Source organism: Arachis ipaensis, chromosome B5, assembly GCF_059453495.1.
Source record: "Arachis ipaensis isolate K30076 ecotype BB chromosome B5, ASM5945349v1, whole genome shotgun sequence".
Classification (NCBI taxonomy): domain Eukaryota; kingdom Viridiplantae; phylum Streptophyta; class Magnoliopsida; order Fabales; family Fabaceae; genus Arachis; species Arachis ipaensis.
Window position 1 is genome coordinate 107506650 of NC_142440.1, and position 13685 is coordinate 107520334.

The window sequence follows — 13685 nt, forward strand, 5'->3', positions numbered from 1 at the left end:
AATAGCGCGATCCACGCGTACGCGTGATGCACGCGTACGCGTTGCATGCGACGCACAATTTCTCCTCCTCAGCACCTGATTTCAAATCTCCTCTCCCCCAATCCTAATTCTTTTCAATCCTAATTATTCCTTCCCTCTTTCTTTCTTCTTCCTTATTCTTTCTTACTTTCTGCTACTTTTTTCTTTCCTTCTTCATCATCTTCATCAAGGTTCTTTTCCTCCTCCCATCTACTCTTTCGTTATTGCATTTATTTTTGTTTCTTTCTTCTCTATCTTTCTTTTAGTATAATTATCTATGTTTTCTTTTTTTTTCTTTTTCTTGCATCCTTATGTTGGTGTTAGATTTTAATTGGGTGTTACCTTATTATCCTGAAGCTTGTGGTTCTTATATGTAGTGATTTTACAATTGATACTTTAATTTAGATCTCATATACATTTGGATTATATTATTTTCATTCCTATTCTATCTTGCTCACCAAGTGTTTGTGAAAAAGCCCTTATGGCATCCTGAACTCTATTTTGTTTCACTCTTTTAGTTGAATGCCTCTTTTTCACAACCCTTGCACTCCACATGTATTCGGGATTATCATTCACAATTGTCATCATACAAATACTCTCTATATTGGCACATTTAATTTTTGATGCTTGAGTTATGCTTTTCATGCCTATTCCTTGCATGCTTTTACCTCTTGCATTTATTTAATTATGAATTACCTTCTTGCTCTTAATTGATGTCTTACATACATGTTGTAGCTACCATGTATTTGAGATTACATCTTTCCTTTGGCATTCATTATCACTGGGAATTTTCTCCCTTCCGTTTTTGGTTATCTATATTTCACATTCCTCTTTTTTCTTCTTCCTTAGGCATGGGTACCAAGAAAGGAAAAGAAAAGGCGACTAACAAGCCACTGGCTAGGAGAGAAACCAAGAGAACACTGGCAAAGACACTTCAATCTACCAGTGCTAAGCCGCCAATAAAGTGGGTGAAGAGGATCATTAAAGTTGATGAATCAGAGAAAGCCTTTCCCGCCCGCGACTCCACACGGTTTGCTAACCGTTATTGCGAACAGATGTTCCCCATCATGGCTGAGAGGAACTACAACAATGAGCATCTCCTTATTGTCCCAACACACTTTGTTGATTTTGTAGGAGCCCCGAATTGAGAAGATACAGTGGGGATTTTTGAGGAGGCAGCCGCGAGAGGCCAACTTATCATAGGTAGTTGAATTCTACTTAAACTTCTACTCGCCTACTCTGCAGACTGTCTTCGTCCATCAGCAGCAGGTCCCTGTCTCCGAGAGTTCTATATAAAGAGCATTGGACCTTCCACCTGGTCCTGAGGGATGGGATGCATATCAAGAAGCATATCGTAAGTGTCAGATGTATCAGCTCGACTGGGATAACGTACTTGGAGTTATAGCCCAACCTGGCAACAAGTGGATCTACGGGCAGCATCGGTCCAAACCCAAGAGCATCTCAGCCCAGTCAATCACCCTGGAGGCTCGCGTGTGGGCACAGATTACGTCCCACTATGTCTTTCCGAGCACTCATGAGTCGACCTTCACAACAGACATGGCTCTTCTCATCTGGTGCATCCCGACGGAGCAACCCCTCAACCTACCACGATACATCCGGCAAGCAATGGGATATGTACAGATTGCGGGTAACCTGCCTTTCCTCGCCTTGGTTTCAGACTTAGTCTCTGCAGCAGGAGTGTCCTATCGGGCAGGAGACACGAAGGTCATGATCCCTAGGGCCAACCAGTATGTCCTGAATTGGAAGTACATTAGGCCGCTAGTTCCCTCTGCAAGCCAGCCTGCAGGTCCATCCCTAGATACCCCTCCCTCTTCCACTCCACCACCATCCACACCACAAGAACCTTTCATCCATCAGATGTTCCTACAGATCCTTGAGAGGTTCGACCAGCAAGACAGGCGAATGGAGCAAATGGAGCGCTGTAACAAGCGCAGATACAACTATCTGAAGGAACTAATAGCTGGTACTCACCCACCTCCTGAACAGAAAGACACCCCAGACTCCCCTTCATCCAGTAGTACAGGCAGCCAAGGCAAACCAGACACTGGAGGCAACGCTTCCAGCTCTCCCTTGCTCCTTACTGACGGTATGGAGGACCGTGCCAAGCCTTAAGTGTGGGAGGTCAGTCCTTGACTTCCAGAGGTAACTTTTCTCTCTTAACACCAACATTTCACTTTCTCTTTTGTTAGATAGGATAGATTGCATGATAATAATTATTTGCATGTATGTTTTGCTTGGTTAAAGTAACGAGTTTCTTTTCGAGACCCTTTTCATACCATTTCGCTAATTTAAATTAAAACTTTTGTGTTAAACTTGTTTGAAGACTGTAATTTGGAACATGAATTATAGCTAAGAATACACAACCTGTGAGATTTGAGCTTAATTACATGGTTAAATTATTTAACCATGCTATTTTATTCTTGCATGTTTCCTTCCCTGTGATTGCAATCTATATTTTGTTTCATTCTATATGTCCATTGTTTAGTGTATTTACATGCTTGCATATGATTGAGGCCATCATTTGTTATTACCTCACTTATCCCAAATAGCATACCCTTCAATTACCTTTATTTGCCACTTTGAGTCTTTTAATCCCCTTTTGTTCTATATTTTACCACATCACTAGCCTTAAGAGGAAAAACAATTAATTACCCAAGTGAATCTTTGGTTAGTTTAAGTTAGAGATTGTGTATCAATTAAGTATGGAGAACTATGGGAACTTGGGTAGATAAAAGTGTACAGCGTTTCATTGACAAAATATCAAGAATTTGGGTACCTACTCATGTAAGACCAAAAAAATTAAAAATCCATGTGCATTGATATGTTATGTTTACTTTTATACTCTTAATAAAAAAAAATCAAACCAAAAAATATTCAAATAAATAAATAAATAAGTAATTGAATAAGGGGACAAAATTACCCCAATGCTAAGTTTAATAATCAATTCATATGTGGTGAAGTTAAGGAAATATTTGGTACATGAGTATGTGATGTAAAAGTGGGAATTATGGGTAGTTAGGCATGATTTTAGAATTACATAGAATGTGTGTGTGTTTTAAGTGAAAGCTTAGGTTAGTCAAAGATTCATATTATAGCTCACTTGGCCATACATATATCCTCAACCTTACCTTAGCCCCATTACAACCTTGAAAAGACCTCATGATGTTTGCATTGGTATACTAAATTTTTGTTGATTGGTTAGATGAAGAACAAAGCTTAGAAAGCATGACTAGAAAAGAGTAGAGTGATTAACCCTAGACACTTGAGAGATTGGAGTGATATACACTACCAGTAAGGGTTCAATGCTTGATTCTATGTTTCCTGCTTCCATGAGCTATCTTCTTACAAGTTTACTTGTCTTTTATTGTGTGATTTAAATTAGTGGAATCTGATTTATTTTTGTCTTGAAGAATTTATTTACTTTTAACCAAGTAGACAGAATCATCTCAGCATATAGTTGCATTCATAGGTTGCATCTCATGAGTCTTACTTTCCCCTATTCATCCTTTTGTCTCCTTGAGATTAGCATGAGGACATGCTAATGTTTAAGTGTGGGGAGATTGATAAGCCACTATTTTATGGTTTATCTTGTGCTCAATTGGGTGGTTTTTATCAAGCCTTTGCATACTTATTCATACAATTTGCATGATTTTACAATTCCTTTCCAATTTTGTTCTATAATTGAAAACTTACTTCCCAAGCCTTTAAATTGTATATTTTTAATTCCCCTTTATACCATTCGATGCCATGATCTGTGCGTTAAGTGTTTTCAAGCTTTATAGGGCAGGAATGGCTTAGAGGATGGAGAGGAAGCTTGCAAAAATGGAAGGAGCACAAGAAATAAAGGAGATAACCAGGGAGGAGCGACGCACACGCATGGATCATGCGTGCGCGTGAATCGGAGTTCACACGATGACGCGTGCGCATGCCTGACGTGTACGCATAACAAGGAAAATTGCCAAATGACGTGCACGCGCGACTAACACGTACGCATGGCAAGCACTACCTGCAGAAATCACAAAAAATGCTGGGGGCGATTTTGGGCCGAGTTTGAACCCAATTTTCGGCCCAGAAACACAGACTAGAGCCAGGGGACAAGCAAAGACTCAACAGACATTCTTATTTGCATAGTTTTTAGTTTTAGATTGGAATCTTAGAGAGAAATCACTCTTCCTCTAGGTTTTCTACAGACTCATAGATTTTATAGTTTATGCTTTTGCTTTGGATATTGAGAAGAGTCACTACCTCCGTTGAAGTCGCTATTATTCTAGTTTGCTTTCTTATTCCTGTACTCTTTTGATTACTTATTAACCCTGTTCAGATAAGAATGTTACATTTTGGGATTTATTAATGTAAAGAACTATTTTTATTTTTAATTAATTTTCAATTCCTATTTTATTTAATTTATCATGTCTTCTTCTTATATTTCTACGAAAGTTACATTCATGTCAATGGAGTAGACTCCCAACTTGACTTGGGGGTTGATTAAAAGGAGACCCTTGAGTTGGAATGCTCAAGTAATTAGTTAAATTGGAAGTTGTTGGCTAACTCTCTAGGCACTAACGCTAATCCTTCCCAAGGGAGAGGATTAGGACTTATGAATAAGAGTTAGCTCAATCACTTGACACTACAAGAAAATAAGCTTTCTGCCATGCTTTCAAAGCGTGTCAAAAAGTGCTAAAAAGGGTGCCGATAGCTTTTCACCATGCTTTTTGAGCTATCGGCACGCTTTTAAAAGGGTCACATCCGCCAGCGTGCCAATTGCTCTATCGACACACTTTTATGGATCTATCGCCACGCTTTCTTTTTTGCCACGCTTTCAACTCTTGCCACGCTTAAAAGCGTGGCCATATGTATTAACCTATCGGCACGCTTTAAAAGCGTACCGAAAAGTGAAAGATATTGGCACGCTTCGAAGAAACATGGATCTATTGCCACGCTTTTAAAGCGTGGTTATATCCCTATCATTAGAAAAAAAATTTGGCATGTTCTTTTACGCATTCTAATGCACTCCAAAAACAATGAAAAACATTGACAAAAATCATTGAATATCATTTAAAATAAAAGTCTCAGCAAGGATGCATAAATTGCATATAAATAAAACAAAACAATGCTTGATCTATTTATGCTCTTGAGAAAAACAAAGTTTCTCTTTGAAGTCAAATAATTGCCTAGCGTATAGCATTACAAGTTCCAAAATTTCATATAGATTAGATACTACAAATCACCTATAAACAATTTGTAAAACAAGATCAATTTATCATTCTAGGTGACAGAAACAAGATGAATGCCAATATTGAGCCAAAGAACATCTTGACCAAGTATCTAAGTGGGTCATGCTCTTCTTCAGAAGTGCTGGTAGATGCATACATTGCTTTTGCAAATGGAAGAGCTTCTATCACTGCATCTGCCAGGTCTGTAATGAAGGAAGGGTTGAGACCAAGAGCAGGAACACGTGCAGAGGAAAGAGATATGCACACCAGATTTGAATGAGAGGCTTGAGGATAGTCGGCCATAGCTTGAGATACCAAATACCTAGTTGTCATTGATGCCAAGGCATCATGGACTAGTTTCACTAGCAATTTTCTGTTAGTTTTAGTTGTTTTATGCATTTTCTTGAGCTTAAAGTAACCAAAAATGGTTAAATGAAGAACAAAGCAATAAATCATTCAACATGTAGATTTTTATGCAAATTCCATGAGTTTTTAGTTATATTATTTGAATGCTATGAATGGAAGATTTCTCATGAAACTTTGCAAGACTTTGATGCAATTGTTTGGATGATTTCAGGGAAGAAGAGGCTAAGCAAGGAAGCAAGAAAATCAATAAAGGAAGCTTGAATATCACATGTGGAGTTTAAGTTCCAGTTTAAGCTTAAACTGGAGCTTAAACGCCAAAATCATGAAGAATAAGAAATGCTGGGATTGAAGTTTAACCTCCAGTTTGACCTCAAACTGGAGGTTAAACGCCAGAATGATAGGCCTCACTTAAGGAGCATTCCACGTTTAACCTCCAGTTTGAGTCAAACTGGAGGTTAAACGCCAGAATGAGTATGACACCAGGGAGGAGTTCCACGTTTAACCTCCAGTTTGACCTCAAACTGGAGGTTAAACGCCAGAACCAGGAAGAGTACCAGGGGCCATTCCACGTTTAAGCTCCAGTTTGACTCAAACTGGAGCTTAAACGTGTTCGACGTTTTCTTTCACTCCAGGGTTGCTCTCTCCACCTCCACGTTTAACCTCCAGTTTGACCCCAAACTGGAGGTTAAACGTGTTCGACACCTCCAGGGCCACCATTCCAAGCTTCCACGTTTAACCTCCAGTTTGACCTCAAACTGGAGGTTAAACGTGTTCGACCTCCAGTAAGCTTCCACCCTTTTCCACGTTTAACCTCCAGTTTGACCTCAAACTGGAGGTTAAACGTGTTCGACCTCCAGGATGCCTCATTCCTTTTCCACGTTTAACCTCCAGTTTAACCTTAAACTGGAGGTTAAACGTGTTCGACTACATTACTCTCCAGGGCTACCATTCTTCCATTTCCACGTTTAAGCTTCAGTTTAACCTTAAACTGAAGCTTAAACGTGCTTCTACAAAAGGCCTCACTGGAAGTGTCTGGCGTTTAAGCTGCAGTTTAAGCTTAAACTGCAACTTAAACGCCACTCTTGGAAAAGGTTTCTGGGCCAAAAATATTGTGGTTTAAGTTAGTCTTTGAGCACAAATATTAACTTAAACTCACTTTGGTATGAAACCCAATTAAATATCATGGTTTATGGGATTGGGCCTGAAGGATTGATGAGTTTGAAATCTCAATTTATTGAGTCATGTGTCATTATTTGATTATCACTAAATTGGCTCAATGAAATGTACAGAATTTGGATCAACAACCTCATCAACATTATGGATCATAAACCCAAGGCAAAAGGAAAGCAAGGAGAGGCCTCAAAGCCCAAGAAGCACAACTGAAGCTCAATATAGAAAGTGTATAAATAGGATAGAATTGAAGTTAGAAAGGACTTTTACTTTCACTTTTAGCCAGTTTTCCTTTTCTTTGTAATTGAATTCAGAGCTATGATTCACTAAACCCCCTTTCATTGGGTTAGGGAGCTCTATTGTAATTCAATGAATCAATAATAGTTTATCTTCTTCTTCAATCTTTTCTCTTGAATTTTGTTAGAAAGCTTCTCGATCTAATTCCATTGAGTAGTTGTCTTGGGAAAGAAGCTACTCATACTTGGAATCCTTCGGAGCCTTGGGAAAGGAATGGAGGATTCATGCTAGAGAAGCTTTCTCACAGTGGATTGGATTGGGGTTTGGATGGATATTGTGACATGTAATCCTACCAAATTGTGGTTCATGAAATTGTGTGGTATAATCAGTGACCAAGCATCATCTCTTCTTATGAACATTTAAACCAAGGGATTGGGAATTTGTTTGTTTTTAGAGAGCATTGGTGAGCCAAGGAATTGGGATCCAATCATATAAGATTGCCAAGCAAAATTCAATGAATGCATTGGTTGAGGAAGAGATTTACATGTTTTGATTCGGAGATTTCAATATCTCCTAAACCCAATGAATTCCCCATTTCTGATTTCCACTTTCTCTTTACATTCTGCAATTCAATTCTTGCAATCATCCCCATTCCCTTTTAATTTCAGCAATTTACATTCTGCTCTTGAATTCATGCAATTTAAGATTCAGCCATTTAATTTTCTTGTCATTTACTTTTCCCGCCAATTTTACATTCCGCAATTCTCATCTCAAATATTGATTCCGCTCAACTAGAACACACTTCTAATCCGAATTGCTCACTCAACCAATCCTTGTGGGATTCGACCTCACTCTATTGTGAGTTTTTACTTGACGATGATAACCGGTGCACTTGCCGGAAGGAATTTTGCCGATCGTGCAATTTCCTAAATCGTAGCATAACACGTTTATGCGCATCAAGTTTATGGCGCCGTTGCCGGGGATTGGTTTTCGATTGACAATTCTCAAATTGGAAGCTAACTAGATTGAGCAATTTTCTCTTGCTTTGTTAATTCTGTTCTAGATACTTGTTGAATTTTAATTTCTGCACTTGGTTACATGCTTTCTTTCTTTACGCCTTTAGATTCATGCAACTAACTCACTGACTCACTAACTGTTTGATTTAATTCCTCAATTGATCTAACCATACTCTTTCATTAACCAAGAGTATTTCACTTGTTTGTGTTTGAGCTGTGTTCTTGTATGACAGGTAGGAGAGGAGAGACATCAACTCCTCCGTATACCGAACCAGAGAGGACCCTTCATAGACTTAGAAGGGAAGCAAGAGGGAAGAGAGTAGTGGGAGAAGAGGAATCTGAAGGAGAATCTGAGGACAATTTTGAGGAAGCTTTAGATCTCAACATGGATAGAGAAGTTCACAACCATGAGAGAGCTGATGGAAACAATGCCATCCCTGAGAGGAGGGTTTTGAGTTCATACATAAACCCAACCTCAGGGAATTGTGGTAGTAGCATCCAGAAACCACCCATTCAGGCCAACAATTTTGAGCTCAAGCCACAGCTAATATCATTGGTGGAAAATCATTGTTCCTTTGGAGGAAGTGCTAATGAAGACCCAAACCAACATCTCACAAAATTCTTGAGAATTTGTGACACTGTGAAGTCCAATGGAGTCCAGGAAGATGCCTATAAACTGCTCTTGTTCCCATTTTCACTTAGGGACAAAGCAGCTAAGTGGCTGGAATCATTCCCAAGGGGGAGTCTAACAACATGGGATGAGGTGGAAAGCAAGTTTCTGGCACGTTTCTACCCTCCACAAAAGGTCAATAGGCTTCGATCTGAGGTCCAGACTTTTAGACAACAAGATGGTGAAACTCTCTACGAGGCATGGGAGAGATTCAAGGACTTGACAAGGAAATGCCCACCAAACATGTTCCATGATTGGGTGCAACTGCACATCTTCTATGATGGGCTCTCTTATGAATCAAGGAAGGCTGTAGACCATTCATCAGGAGGTTCATTGAACAGGAAAAAGACTGTGGAAGAAGCCATTGAAGTGATTGAGACAGTGGCTGAGAATGAGTACTACTATGCATCAGAAAGGCACAACACTAAGGGAGTCATGGAACTGAACCAGGTTGATACAATTCTAGCCCAAAACAAGGTGTTTGCCAAGCAACTAGCAGAACTTACCAGGCAATTAGAAACAAAGCAAGTGGCTGCAATCCACACACAAGATCAAGAGGAAGTAGGCATTGAAGGAAGTGATTGGGAAGAGGCCAATTATGTGGGAAACCAACAAAGGCAATCATATGATCCACATTCCAATACTTACAACCCAGGCTGGAGAAACCACCCAAACTTTGGGTGGGGAAACCAACAAACCCAACCACAAAACCACAAACCTTACAACCACAACCAACATAACAATTCCACATACCAAAACTCCAACCAAAGATCATACCAAGCCACACAAAACACTTACCCCCAATCATCATACCATGACCAAAGTAATCAACCTACCCAACCCAATCCGAACCAACAATTTCAAGATCAATTAAACCGGATTGAAGGAATGATGGCAACCATGAGTCAAGACATAATTGAATTGAAGGCTTTTAAGGAAGAAGTAAATTCTAACTTGCAAAACCAAGGAGCTGCCATCCAGAAGCTAGAAAATCAAATTTTGTATTTGATTAAGCAAGACCCGGGGACAAGCAGTTCTCATACCGTTAAGGCTATTGCAAGGGAGGAATGTAAGGCCATAACCCTCAGAAGTGGAAAGAATCTAAAGGAGATTTCAAGGGAAACCACAGAGGATGAAGCAAAGGAAAATGTGAAAGATAAAGAACAAGGACAATCTGTTACACCGTTTGCAACAAAAGAAAAAGAAAAAGAGGTCTTGAAGCCTTACACACCTAAAGCACCTTATCCTCAACGTTTGATGAAAAGTGAAAAGGATGGCCAATTCTCCAGGTTCTTGGAGATTTTCAAGAAGCTTCAAATCAACATTCCCTTTGCTGAAGCAATAGAGCAAATGCCACTCTATGCAAAATTCTTAAAAGAATTGATGACCAAGAAGAGAAGCTGGAGAAATGAGGAAACTGTGTTGTTAACTGAAGAATGCAGTGCCATCATTCAGCACAAATTGCCTCAGAAATTGAAGGACCCAGGCAGTTTCCAAATCCCCTGTATTATAGGAGAAGTCATGGTGGAGAAGGCCTTGTGTGATTTAGGGGCCAGCATCAATTTGATGTCGCTAACAATGATGAAAAGAATGAAGATTGAAGAAGCCAAACCAACAAGAATGGCCCTCCAATTGGCAGATCGATCTTTTAAATTCCCTCATGGGATAGTTGAGGATTTGTTGGTGAAGGTGGGAGAATTTATATTTCCTGCTGATTTTGTGGTGTTAGATATGGAGGAAGAAGCCAAGGCTTCAATAATTCTGGGGAGACCCTTCCTAGCTACTGCTGGAGCCATCATAGATGTACAAAAGGGTGAACTCACTCTTAGACTCCATGATGAGAAATTGGTGTTTAATGTATTCAAGGCAATGAGCTATCCATCAGAATCACTAAGGGAATGCATGAGGGTTGATGTAGTGGACATTGCAGTACAAGAAACTTTTGAGGAAACAATAAAGGAAGTGGCAGAGGAGGAGTGCACCAAGGATATTGAAGTTAGTGATATCAAGGATGCTGACACAACTATGCTAAGCAGGCCAGAGAAAGTGAAAGAAGAAAAGGAAGCCCCAAAACCTGAGCTCAAAGCATTGCCCCCTAATCTCAAGTATGCATACTTGGGTAGTGATGAGAGTCACCCTGTTATCATTAGCTCGGCCTTGAGCCAAGAACAAGAAGAAGAATTGATCAAGGTGCTGCAAACTCATCAAGATGCCATTGGATGGACCCTAGCTGATTTGAAGGGGATAAGTTCATCCATATGCATGCATAAAATCTTGTTGGAAGAAGATGCTAGACCCTCCATTCAAGCTCAAAGAAGATTGAATCCCGTCATGAAAGAAGTAGTACAAAAGGAAGTGAGGAAGTTATGGCAGGCAGGGGTAATCTACCCCATCTCTGATAGCCCATGGGTTAGTCCCATCCATATAGTTCCCAAGAAAGGTGGCATAACGGTAGTGCCAAATGAGAAGAACGAACTCATACCCACAAGAACCGTTACTGGGTGGAGGATGTGCATAGACTACAGGAAGCTCAATGAAGCCACCAGAAAGGATCATTTCCCACTCCCATTCATGGATCAGATGCTTGAAAGGCTTGCCGGACATGCTTACTATTGTTTCTTGGATGGATATTCAGGATACAACCAAATAGTAGTTGATCCTAGTGATCAAGAGAAAACATCATTTGTTTGTCCATATGGAGTTTTTGCTTATAGACGCATGCCCTTTGGATTGTGCAATGCACCTGCCACTTTCCAAAGATGCATGCTGTCCATCTTTTCGGACATGATTGAAAAATTTATTGAGGTCTTCATGGACGATTTTTCTGTGTTTGGGGATTCTTTTCCCAGCTGCCTACACCACCTTGCCTTGGTGCTTAAGAGGTGCAAAGAGACTAACCTAGTATTAAACTGGGAAAAGTGTCATTTCATGGTCACAGAAGGAATAGTCCTTGGCCACAAAATCTCTAATAGAGGCATGGAGGTGGACAGAGCTAAGGTGGAGATCATTGAAAAACTACCTCCACCAAGTAATGTCAAGGCAGTTAGGAGCTTTTTGGGCCACGCTGGTTTTTACAGAAGGTTTATTAGAGACTTTTCTAAAATAGCCAAACCTTTGAGTAACTTGCTTGTCTCTGATACACCCTTTGTATTTGATGGAAATTGCATGCTAGCCTTTGAACTTTTGAAGCAAAAACTTTCCTCTGCACCTATCATTGCCCCACCTGATTGGAACTTACCGTTTGAACTGATGTGTGATGCATCAGACCTTGCTATTGGGGCAGTGTTAGGACAAAGGAAAGACAATTTGGTACATGTGATTTATTATGCCAGTAAAGTCTTGAATGCTAACCAAAGGAATTACACAACCACTGAAAAAGAACTCTTGGCAATAGTCTTTGCATTTGAAAAATTTAGATCTTATCTCATTGGATCTAAAGTCATTGTTTTCACTGATCATTCAGCTTTAAAATATTTACTTGCCAAACAAGAATCTAAACCGAGACTTATTAGATGGGTTCTTTTGTTGCAGGAATTTGACATTGAAATCAAAGACAAGAAGGGTGTAGAGAACAAGGTGGCAGATCATTTATCAAGGATACCATGTGAAGAAGGAAGCACACAAAGCACACATGTAAATGAGTGCTTCCCTGATGAGCAACTCATGCTGATTCACAAGGCACCCTGGTTTGCAGACATAGCAAACTTCAAGGCCACTGGGAGTTTACCTTTGGAATTTAACAAACATCAAAGGAAGAAATTGGTAAATGATGCCAAATACTTCATCTGGGACGAACCATACTTGTTCAAAAAATGTTCCGATGGCATACTCAGAAGATGCATATCCGAGGAAGAAGGAAGGGAAGTTTTATGGGACTGCCATGGCTCCACTTATGGAGGGCACTTTGCAGGGGAAAGAACTGCAGCTAAGGTGTTGCAGTGTGGTTTTTATTGGCCTACTATCTTCAAAGATGCAAAAGAATTAGTGAAACACTGCACTGAATGCCAGAAAGCTGGGAACCTGCCAAGAAGAAATGAAATGCCACAACAATTCATTCTGGAACTTGAATTGTTTGATGTATGGGGGATAGATTTCATGGGACCATTTCCCTCCTCATACTCAAATAATTACATTCTTGTGGCAGTAGATTATGTCTCCAAATGGGTTGAAGCAATAGCAACTCCAACTAATGATAATAAGGTAGTCATAAACTTCCTCAGAAAACACATTTTTTGCCGTTTTGGGGTTCCAAGAGCAATCATCAGTGATGGAGGAAGCCACTTTTGCAACAAACCATTAGAAGCATTGCTCCTAAAATATGGAGTCAAACACAGGGTAGCCACACCATACCATCCACAGACAAGTGGGCAAGCCGAAATATCTAACAGAGAACTCAAAAGAATCCTGGAAAAAACTGTGGGAAATTCAAGAAAGGACTGGTCGATTAAGCTAGATGATGCTCTTTGGGCATATAGAACAGCTTTCAAAACACCAATTGGAATGTCTCCTTACCAACTAGTATATGGAAAAGCTTGCCATCTGCCACTGGAGTTGGAGCACAAGGCATACTGGGCCTTGAAACTTCTGAACTTGGACAACAAAGCCGCTGGAGAAAGAAGGATGTTGCAAATTCAAGAATTGGAAGAATTCAGAGCGGAAGCTTATGAGAATGCCAAAATTTACAAAGAAAGAGCAAAGAAGAAGCATGACAGCAACATAACCCCAAGGAAATTTGAAGAAGGGCAAAAAGTATTGCTCTACAATTCTAGGCTGAAGCTATTTCCAGGGAAGCTAAAATCAAGGTGGTCTGGACCATTCCTTGTCACCAAGGTCTCCAACTATGGACAAGTAGAAATCATGGAAGAAAAGTCGCAACGAACCTTCATTGTTAACGGTCAAAGACTCAAACATTACTTGGGGGATGTGGAGGAGAAGGACAAAGTTAAATATCACCTCAACTGAAGAAGCTGACCG

At 40.0% G+C, this 13685-nt stretch overlaps 1 non-coding gene and 1 pseudogene across 1 annotated transcript; both read right to left on the reverse strand.

The window, feature by feature from the left end:
* Window positions 1-5291: 5291 nt before the first annotated feature.
* LOC107641960 (uncharacterized) overlaps window positions 5292-13685 on the reverse strand; it is a 31837-nt pseudogene continuing 23443 nt past the window's right edge.
* LOC148565298 (small nucleolar RNA R71) lies at window positions 8853-8956 on the reverse strand. The gene has a single exon (XR_015885328.1). It is a non-coding gene; the product is annotated as a small nucleolar RNA R71 (small nucleolar RNA).